The sequence below is a fragment of the Pristiophorus japonicus genome, chromosome 5, assembly GCF_044704955.1.
Source record: "Pristiophorus japonicus isolate sPriJap1 chromosome 5, sPriJap1.hap1, whole genome shotgun sequence".
Taxonomy (NCBI): domain Eukaryota; kingdom Metazoa; phylum Chordata; class Chondrichthyes; family Pristiophoridae; genus Pristiophorus; species Pristiophorus japonicus.
This window is the reverse complement of record NC_091981.1, coordinates 28,653,613-28,665,022: the sequence shown is the minus strand read 5'-3', so window position 1 is coordinate 28,665,022 and position 11,410 is coordinate 28,653,613. Positions and strand designations below refer to the sequence as shown.

At 45.6% G+C, this 11,410-nt stretch overlaps 1 long non-coding RNA gene across 1 annotated transcript in view; it reads left to right on the top strand.

Annotated features, from left to right (window-relative positions):
* The first annotated feature begins 848 nt into the window (after positions 1-848).
* Positions 849-11,410, top strand: part of LOC139263779 (uncharacterized) — a 149,700-nt gene continuing 139,138 nt past the window's right edge. Inside the window, exon 1 of the long non-coding RNA XR_011593202.1 lies at positions 849-887. This is a non-coding gene — a long non-coding RNA (uncharacterized lncRNA). The remainder of the gene's footprint in view (positions 888-11,410) is intronic.

The window sequence follows — 11,410 nt, the reverse complement described above, 5'->3', positions numbered from 1 at the left end:
GAGGGCCGCTGCGAGCTCTGCACTAACTTCAGAGGCGCCCATTGGGCCCCAGAGAGAGTTTCGGCCAGGCCAGCGGCCCAGTACCCTGGAGGGGGTGCCGGGCTTCCTGTTGGCGGCCAGGCCGATCCCGTGGCCGCCATTGTTGGGCCGACCTCGGGAGTCAGCCGACAATTAAAATAATATGGCGTCCGGGGCAGTGCGCCCCCTCCTTTAAGGGCGGATGTGCTGCCCAGCCAGTGGAAGCTTCCCGCAGGGAAAAGCAATCAGTAGTACCGACCAACAGTCGATCCGCTCCCTCGGGGCAATTTCCCTCGCCGTTTCCGTCGCTCCCGGCCCGGGGGAAATTGCGGACGGGTCGGCCCATCTGCCTGCCCCGTGTCGGTGAGGCCTATCCACACCATTATCTTAGAGGCGGTAATGGATCTTAAGGGTGATACATCCTTACTATACAGTATAAATGCACACGAGGCCAATGCTTAAAAGGTCAGTCTGTGACCTGACCTTTATTCCTTAGTGATGGAAGTGGGTGGAGCTTCCCCTTTTATACCTGAAGGTCCAGGTTCGAAGTATCTCCCACAAGTTTACCACCTAGTGGTCATTGTTGTCACAGTGTACAACTTAGGTCAGATTATACATGGGTTACAATGCTGGTTGAATGCATGACAAAGGAGGGGGGCGATTTCAGCCCCTTATTCTTTTTTTCAAACGCTTTCACTTAACAAACAGTATTATCTGATTATGGTCCTAAACAATGATGCTACGATTGTAACAATTTACATTAAAGGCTTTCGGTATACTACATATAAAAGAATCACATTCGTCACTGATTGTTCTAATTTGTTTCTTTGCAGATTCTGCAAACAGCTTGAACCCTAGAAGCTTCAAAGGTACATAGCACAAACCTATTGTATTCTATTACAGTGCGCCATTTATTTTGTATTACTGCATCATAGTGCAGTAACTTTTTGCTCTGATTGAAATTTGCATTGATTAACTAAATGATTAACACAGCTAGGCCCCATGCTATCCCATACTTGCTGACTTTAAACTCAGCAATCACATTTAGGTGTACAGCACAAGCTGGATGCGATTTTGAGCTTGCGTTATCCAGCCTCAAACTTGGGCCTCTACTTTACTCACAGGAGCTTGTTTCTCCCTATTGCTTATTTGATGGTCCAGTTCATATTTTGTTTCTCCTCAGCAACTGGATCAGTTATATAATTAATGTAGGTTTATGAGTAGTTTTGTGTCTTGACCAGAGACTACAAGAATTGATTTGAGTCTGCTATTTCAGTTCACTATTGTACCTGTTTGTAGTGTCAGCTATGGTTCAGTGTGAAGCACCCTTACCTCTAATTCAGAAAGTTGTGGGTTCAAGTCCCACTCCAGAGACTTGAGCACAAAAATCTAGGCTGACACTCCAGAGCAGTGCTTGAGGGAGTTCTGCACTATCGGGAGGTGCTATCCTTCAGATGAGATGTTAAACCGAGGCCCTGTCTGCCCACTCAGGTGGATGTAAAAGATTCCATGGCACTATTTCGAAGAACAGCAGAAGAGTGTCCTGGCCAATATTTATCCCTCAATCAACATCACTAAAACCGATTATCTGCTCATTAATGTGTTTCCCACATTACAACAGTGACTACACTTCATTGGCTGTAAAGTGTTTTGAGACGTCCAGTGGTCGTGAAAGGCGCTATATAAATGCAAGTCTTCTATTATCACACTGCTGCCTTGTGGGAGTTTGCTGTGCGCAAATTGGCTGCCATGTTTCCTGCATTATAACAGTAATGACACTCCAAAAGTACTTCATTGACTGTAAAGCACTTTGAGTCGTCCGGTGGTCGTGAAAGGCGCTATGTGAATGCCAGTCTTTCTTTTATTTCAGAACCAGAATATAACAGAACCTTTGCCCTTTCTTGACTAGAAGGGAATCTGTATCTCAAAGGAGAAGGAAAATATAGAACACTCTCTGGCGCATTGGCTCAAAATTTAACCCTGTTTTGCCAATTTTTCAAGTTTATGGTAAATTTAGAAGCGCAACATCCCACGCATGAATGGTGCCAAAAGTACATGGGATGCCATATTGGTTTGGGCAATCCTTAGGCATCACTGGTGGCGGCCTGAAGCAAGCATTGGCCTTATTATAATTTGGTAATAAGGATCCTGCACCGGAATCAGGACCCTTTTGTGAAATTGGTGTCCTGGGAGCGCCTGATTCGTCAGTTCCTTACCCCACCCAGGAAAACATGCCACTAATAGTCAGGAAGGAGGCTCCAGCAGTGATATATCAAAGGATTCTCGCATCCATTATGGTAAGTCTGTGGCTAGGTTCTGTAGGTTGCTAGTTTTTGTGTCATTATTATTGGAGAGTGAATTCTAGGGGTCGCTGATGAGTTTTCCAGAATTGGCCTCAACACCATGTTGGAAGATGGGAATGCTATTTGAGTTGCCTTTGAGGCTGCCACATGTGGAGGGAAAGCAGCAGTAACATGGAAGGCAGCACAGACTGGAGAGGCTTCTGGAAGAGTGCAAAGGAAGTGAGGGTGCAGGAGACACTACACGCATGTGGGTGGTCAGGAACAGATTATCATACCTGTAATATAGAGCTCCCCCTAGTGGACTACTGCTCCATCGAGGGGACTACCGTGATAATGCAACTTCTAATGTATATAATAAAAGGATCATGTGTCAAGGTCACATGACAAGTTCCTGTAGTGCCATCGTGTGTTTGTGATGTCATAAAAAAATATATCACATTGGCGATGAGGATAGGATAATTTAATTCCCTAGCTGAAATTTTTGTTGCTGGTCCAAAAGAAAGTTTGAATTTAAGTCTGAGTCCAAGTCAGGCAGACAAACAGTCTGAAGATGTAGAGAGTTCAAATGTAGATGAAGGGTTGTCCTTGGACAAAAACCCTCGGGCTCAGTTCGATACCAAGTTTGGAAAGATCTGTTCGAGAGCAAAGGTATCCTCTTTGAAACAGAAAACCAGTGGTTAAGTTTGATTTGTAAATATGGCAAAATAAGTCCAAATCTTTTGTTGTGAATAACCATGCAAGTTATGCATGATGATTATTTTGTTATGATTACTTCTCCGTTAAGGAGGGAGAAGTGTAATGTAGCTTCCCCCTAGTGGACTACTATGGTAATGCAACTCCTGATATATATAATAAAGGACAAGATCCTGTAGAGCCATCTTGTGCATGTGTGTGGTTGTGATGTTGTAAAGAATATATCACATTACCTGAATCTGAAAGAGTAGTGTGTCAAATATTTCTGGCCCTATCATCAATGAGGAATTTTCTGCAACAGGAAGGGCTTGCACTCGTTGCCTGTTCAGCTAGTCTGTGACCACACGCAGAGAATAATTCGGGTCTGTGCCTGGTTTTCTTCCTTCCCCTTTCTTCCTACCAGACACTTGGGTCAGAGGCTGGCTTCTTGGGGACAAGGGTTATCTCCTCAACATCTGGCATATGATATGTCAGAAACCCGTGCACAGACATGGAGCTTCGCTACATTGACAACCATGCAAGAACCATAGTTCTGATAGAACAGACAATAGGGGGTATTAAAACAAAGATTCTGGTGTCTGGACAGCTCTGCAAGTATCCCTCAGTACAGTCTCATGGTTCATTGTAGTTTGTTGTATGCTGCCCAACTTTGCCTGGGAAAGGGGGAATACATTGGAGCCATCAGAGGAGCAAGATCAGGAGCAGATACAATAAGAAAGGAACAAAGAGGCAGAAACTGCCAAGAAAGAGGAAGGCCTGTTCGAGGAAGGTACCTAGCAGAACTCTCAAATGATCAAAGAGAGGTTCTCCTGAGGACGGCCTCCTCTCCCCAGTGCATCAACAGTCCCTTTTAACATCTGACCCAGTCCTTACTTCCAACCATCTGAATCTCCTCAATCCATACAACTTTCTGGATGTTATTCTCAAATCAGTAAGAATATCAAGACCACCAGCTCTAATTTACTACTCCACATACTTCATCATTCTTCATTTGAAAAAATACTTTTATTCAACATAAAGAACTAAAAATCACCCTTATGCACAGGCCAAATGCCTGTCTTGTCTGCTCGTTTACCTATTCTAGAGCTCCTACAAGGTGGTTCCCTAGTGACTACAACTTGGGGAGTGGGCGGTTGTTGAACTTCCCCTGAGAACACTTGAGATGGCCGTGAGAGCTTGATTCGCATAAATTCTAACTATCTATTTTTTAAAGCATGGATAATCAGTGAAGCTGATCCAATATTTACATACCTCCATATACATTAGAAAATCAATGCCTTGAAAATTTATTCCAGATATGTTTCCTGGTGCGTGCATGGCCTTATCGAGTGGTTCCCGTGCTCAGGAATAATTTATGTCTCCTTCTAAGCTTTTTAAACCACTTCCCAGCTCCTTACTGTCCTGAACCGGTTCCATTCTGCTGGATGATACCTGAAAATGAGCCAACTTAAACACATCTGAACCCACCCGTGTTTCTGGGTTTGGGTCATAGAATCATAGAATGGTGACAGCACAGAAGGAGTTCATTCGACCCATTGAGCCCGTGCCAGCTCTCTGCAAGAGCAGTTCAGCTAGTCCAACTCCCCCGCCCTTTCCCTGTAGCCTTGCATTTTTTTTTCCTTCAGGTACTTATCCAATTCTCTTTTGAAGGCCACGATTGAATCTGCCTCCACCATCCTTTCAGGCAGTGCATTCCAGATCCTAACCACTCGCTGCGTAAAAAAGTTTTTCCTCATGTCGCCTTTGGATCTTCTGCCAATCACCTTAAATCTGTGTCCTCTAGTTCTCCACCCTTCTGCCAGTGGGAACAGTTTCTATGTACTCGGTCTGAACACCTCTATCAGATCTCCTCGCGACCTTCTGTGCTCGAAGGCCAACCATCCTTATAAACCTGCTATGGGCAAGTCCTGAGAAGGGAGATATCAATGTTTTCAACACCGGCTGCAGAAAGAAGCAGAGCAGCTGAAGACAATTGTCAACACTTTGGGAGAAGCAGAGCAGCATTCTTTGAATGAATGGCCGTACAAGTCTTGCCGCGGCAAGTGCAGATCAGGAGAAACAAGTAGATTGCATTAGTAGAAGCAGCGCTGTGCAAAGGATGTGAGGCTGTGTCATAACAAAAATTCACTGACTTCACCAAGAGGAGCAAAATAGGGGACCACAACACCATCTCCTTTTTACACACTGTACCAACTATTACTTTTACAAACTCTTTCTTTGTACCTCCACTTTGTCTCCACCTTCCCAAAGGTTCCCATGATGCTGCACTCTGCACTTTCTGGCACCTCCTTTGCCAAGTATCCCCACTGCACAGGACAACATTCCTAATATTTCATCCCATGACCAGTACCTGTGTGTCGCAAGTCTCTTTCTCCACGATATCAAAGGAGAGCACATTCACATAAGGGTGTAGGAAGATTCCATGCTGCTAATGTTATTGAAAGTAGGCATCCAGGTACAGCAGGCAGTTAAGAAAGCAAATGACATGTTGGCCTTCATAGCGAGAGGATTTGAGTATAGGAGCAGGGAGGTCTTGCTGCAGTTGTACAGGGCCTTGGTGAGACCACACCTTGAGTATTGTGTGCAGTTTTGGTCTCCTAATCTGAGGAAGGACATTCTTGTTATTGAGAGAGTGCAGCAAAGGTTCACCAGGCTGATTTCCGGGATGGCAGGACTGACATATGAAGAAAGACTGGATTGACTAGGCTTATATTCACTGGAATTTAGAAGAATGAGAGAGGATCTCATAGAAATATATAAAATTCTGATGGGATTGGACAGGTTAGATGCAGGAAGAATGTTCCCGATGTTGGAGAAGTCCAGAACCAGGAGTCACAGTTTAAGCCATATAGGACCAAGATGAGGAGAAACTTTTTCACCCAGAGAATTGTGAACATATGGAATTCTCTACCACAGAAAATTGTTGAGTCCAGTTCCTTGGATATATTCAAAAGGGAGTTAGGTGTGGTCCTTACGGCTAAATGGATCAGGGGGTATGGAGATCATATTGAATTGTGGTGCCGGCTATAAAGGCCGAATGGCCTACTCCTGCACCTATTTTCTATGTTTCTATGTCAGTTAATTAATGCAGGCTTATGTTTTTGTAGGAGTAGACACCACATAATAGAGTGAGAAGAGGTCTGGTCATGTTACATTCTTTAACGCCTCTCAAGTAAAAGATTCTTCAATTCCAGGATAGGAGTTGGATGAGGAAGCAGAAGCTGGAGAAGCAGGATGAATGGCCCAGCCTAGGGTTTGCACAATATCTATCCTTCCTTCCCTCTTTATTCTATTCTATTCTATTCAGTTATGCAATGACTCACTTGAAAACATGCATTGATCTCCAACTCTATCCCAGCATTTTGGCAAAAGGTGCTTGACAGCAAGTTGTAATGAGGATATGTTGCTAATACTGTTCCTCTTTCTATGTCTGCAGGTATGGCAGAAGAAGCTGTACAAAAGTCCTCAAGCACCTCACCCAGCACCACATCATTTCATCTCATTCTAGCAAGCAGAACCACACTGATAGTTTGAGGACAGCACACTTAGGGAACCACTGAGCATGTGAGCAGCAGCAAGTGCAGGAGACAAAGGAGGAGGCGGAGCAGGAAGCAACTAACCAACTCGCAAACCTTCCCCAATTGATGAGGGCAGAGATTCTGCTCGCTGCCGCCCAGCTTTCAGAGCTTGAGAGATTGTTGTAGTCATCGAGGGATGTACCCAGGAGTTTTCAAGACATGGCAGCTGATGTAGAGGATCGCACAACCAAAGCGTGTGGGATTCTCATGCACCGTGTAGACAGTATGCAGTCAGCCTCGGAACAAGATTCAGTACCATATATCTGAAGCATCAGAAACAACTGCAGAGAAGCTCCGCAAAAAAAGCAATCATGCCACTTGCTGCATCACCCGAGACTGTTCAATCTGCTGTCCTATAGGTCTTGGGGCTGCAATCTCACCACTTGGACACGTCAGCTGATTATCTTGGACAAATGTAGAGAGCCATTGAGAAAGACTTGAACAATGTAATTGGCTCACTCACAGATTACCAAACATAGGAAAAATAGTGGCCAGAGTAAGGCCAGGCCAGACCTGGTAATGTATTATGGTGTTGTCTCCTGTGATGACAATACATTTTTCCAACTCCTCCAATGACTTCACACATTCCCAAAAAAATGGGTAGAGCTAGGTTGTCCCCGTACCTGCGGAAGTCCTTTTAGGGAAGGAAACCTGCCATCCTCACAGGTCTGGCCTATATGTGACTCCAGTCCCACAACAACATGGTTGGCTCTTAATTGCCTAAGCAAGCCATTCAGTTGTCTCAAACCACTATGAGAAGGCCCATCATCATCTTCTCGGGACAACTAGAGATGGGCAATAAATGCCAGCCTTGCCAGCGACGCCCATATCCTGAGAATGAATAACAAAATAGGTCTGAAGCAGGACCATCTTGGGGCCATGCTCATAAATCAACAGCCAGCTCAATCCCAGGAGGCCCTCTCAGATACCCACCTCATAGGCACACAGGAGCAACAGTAAGAGGAAGCATTAGATAAGTTAGGAGAGCACTAATGAGACAGACTGTTAGAAAAGGGTAGCACCGTGGCAACAGGCAATTCATGATTTTGTTAAGTGAATTATTTGCACAGAGTTTAATTTGTGCAGCTGGGGAAAAGCTTGGAGTGAAGAGGTGTGGTCTGTCTGGCAGATAATGTGCAAATGTTATGGATTGTGATTTACTGTAGATAAGGAAGGTACATGAGGCAAATGGAGGAAGAGTCCTGTAATGTTCTGCTGAATGGCTTTTGAAATAAAAGAAAAAAAGACTTGGATTTATATAGTGCCTTTCACGATCACCAGATGTCTCGAAGCGCTTTACAGCCAATGAAGTACTTTTGGGGTATTGCCACTGTTGTAATGTAGGAAACGCGGCAGCCAATTTGCGCACAAGTAAGCTCCCACAAACAGCAATGTGATAATGGCCAGATAATCTGTTTTTTTTTATTTGTTGATTGAGGGATAAATACTGGCCAGGACACCAGGGATAACTCCCCTGCTCTTCTTTTGAAATAATGCCATGGGATCTTTTATGTCCACTTGAGAGGGCAGACGGGACCTCGGTTTAACGTCTCATCCGTAAGACAGCACCTCCGACATTGCAGGCTCCCTCAGCACTGCACTGGAATGTCAGCCTAGATTTTTTTTTTGTGCTCAAGTCCTTGGAGTGAGATTTAAACCCGCAACCTTCTGACTCAGAGTGTGCTACCCACTGAGCCACAGCTATGAATTTTGAAACCAAAGGTTCTTATCCTGCAGCTTTCTGTGGTTTTTCAGGTTCCAGTGATGAAAATGATGCAGGACACAACAAGCAGTAGTGATCTAGGAGACCTTACCAGGCTGTAATGCAACACTTCCCTTAATCTACCCAAGCATCTAAACCAATTCTCGAGGCTGTTGAAGCAGTGTTATATAATGGGATGAAAATTAAGGCCTCGCTGGGTGTGTACAAAGTGCGCACAGACCTGACGAGGCTTCGCAAAAGCCGGTTTTGGGATGTGATGTGCATGTGCCGAAAATCGGCTTTTCCGATCTGTCAAGATTTTTCTAGGCAGATTCTCCGCATCCCCGGAAGAAGGATATCTGCGCGGGAGTGATTGAGCTATTTGCCCAACTCATGCCCAGCGAATTTCCTTCAAAGTTTTACGCCTGGTAAAAGCATAGCTTACTTTTACCAACATCATCATCAGAGGCAGTCCCTCAGAATCGAGGAAGATTTGCTTCCACTCCCAAAGTGAGTTCTTTGGTGGCTGAACAGTCCAATACGAGAGCCACAGACCCTGTTACAGGTGGGACAGGCATTCGTCGAGGGAAGGGGTGGGTGGGGCTGGTTTGCCGCACGCTCCTTCCGCTGTCTGTGCTTGATCTCTTCACGCTCTTTCCGTTGAGACTCGAGGTGCTCAGCGCCCTCCCGGATGCACTTTCTCCACCTTGGCCGGTCTTCGGCCAGGGACTCCCAGGTGTTAGTGGGGAAGTCGCACTTTACCAGGGAGGCTTTGAGGGTGCCCATGTAACATTCCCGCTGCCCACCTTTGGCTCGTTTACCATGAAGGAGCTCTGCATTTTTACCAGCATAACACTTTTAAAACATATAAAAATTTAATTTAAGCATTAATTTTCATATTAAAAACCCTGTCCATTAAAGTAAGTTTATTTTTAACATTATTAAAATACATTAAAAAAAATTCCCAAAAATATATTTTTTCTAAAACAGTTAATTGCGTTTAATTTTAAATATGTGAGGTGTTTTATTTAGTTATTTATTTATTATGCTGTGTTTTGGTGTTTTAGAGTTTTTTTTCATTGAGAGTAATGGGGAGTCTGTGCAAACGGAGTTCCCATTTTTATCAATGAGAATACTGCATAGTGATTGGTGGTCCAGGCTCACGTGACTCCAGCTTGTACGTATCTCGAAGTCATCTCCAGCGCTGCGCAGTGAATCTAGGCCTCTCACCGGAATCCTATGTTCCTCCGGGATCACCAGGTACTTTCGAAGAATTTTTTTCGGGTCGGAGGCGTTTATACGAAGGAAGCCTCCAAACGCAATTTTTCCCCTGTTAAGTCCTGACTTACACAAGACACATGCTGAAGTCGAGGTCACTCAGGACCTGCCCCTTTAATTCCAGCTCTCCAGTGCTGCACTTGCCTGAGACCTCCCTTTATATACCACAGTGGGACACGTATGGAGTGTCTCCTGCAAGTGCACCCCTGGTGGTAAGGTATGCTTATTGTTACAGGTCATATCCAGTTACATTCATGTATAGCATGGTAAGATACAGTTATATACAATAATGTGAGATACATGACATTACCCTCCCCCAAGGTCTTATTGTCTTTATAGATTCAGTCTCTCAGGTGGTCTGCGCTCTCGCGTGGAGCGTCCTAGTTGTGGTTCAGTTGTTTGCCTTGGTGCCTGTTTTTCATTCGGTGTGATTGCTGGTATCTCGCCTGGGCTGTCTGTTTCGTTCGGTGTGATTGCTGATATCTTGCCTGGGCTTTCTGTTGAGAATGCCCTTTCCTCAGGTTGTTCCACCTGTCTGTCCACCAGGTGTGGTGTGAGTTCCACATTGTAGTCTGCCTCTGATTCTTCAGTGTTATCAGTGAATCTACTTTTTACTTGGTCTACATGCCTCCGGCAGGTTTGGCCATTGTCCATTTGTACAATCAGTAGCCTGTTTCCCTCTTTGTCTGTTACTGTCCCTGCAAGCCATTTGGGACCCCGGCCATAGTTTAGCACAAACACTTTGTCCCCTATCTCATTCCACCTCCCCCTCAAATTTTGGTCATGGTACTCAGTTAGCTTTTGACGCTTAGCTTCAACAATTTCATGCTTGTCTGGGAGGATTAACGAGAGCCTGGTCTTTAAGGTTCGTTTCATCAATAGTTTCGTGGGGGGAACCCCAGTCAACGAATGCGGACGAGATCTGCATGCCAGCAGCAGTCGCGACAGGCGGCTCTGGAGTGTGGGACCTTGGATTCTGAGCATGCCTTGTTTAATGATCTGCACTGCTCGCACCGCCTGGCCATTGGAGGCCGGCTTGAAAGGTGCCGTCTTAACGTGATTTATACCGTGGTCAACTATAAAATCGTGAAATTCTGCGCAGGTGAAGCATAGACCATTATCACTGACCAATATGTCAAGAATGCCGTGCATTGCAAACATGGTTCTAAGGCTCCCCACAGTGGTGGAGGTGGTGCTTGAGTTTAAAATGATGCACTCGATCCATTTTGAAAATGCATCAACGACTACGAGGAACATTTTGCCCATGAATGGGCCCGCATAGTCTACATGCACCCACGACCACGGTTTGGTGGGCCAGGGGCTTAGGGGGGCCTCCCTGGGGGCATTACTGAGTTGGGCACAAATGGTGCACCGACAGACGCATAGCTCCAAGTCCGCGTCAATGCCAGGCCACCAGACATGAGATCTGGCTATGGCCTTCATAAGGACGATCCCTGGGTGATCGCGATGGAGCTCCCCGACAAACGCCTCCCTGCCTCGTAAGGGCATAACTACTCGGCTGCCCCACATCAGGCAGTTCATGTATGCGCCGATGGAAGGGTTTGACCTCCTCGGGGCAGGCATCGCGAGCCTCTGCCCAGTCACCGGTTAAAACGCATCTTTTAACGAGAGATAACATGAGGTCGCTGGTCGTCCAGGCTCTGATTTGGCGAGCCGTCATGGGCGAACCTGTGGATTCAAAGGCATTGATTGCCATGACCATCTCATAGTCCTGTTCGTCAGACCCTTCTGTGGTCGCCAGGGGTAGCCTGCTTAGCGCGTCAGCACAGTTGTCTGTGCCTGGTCTGTGCCTTATCGTGTAGTCACAAGCCGCCAAC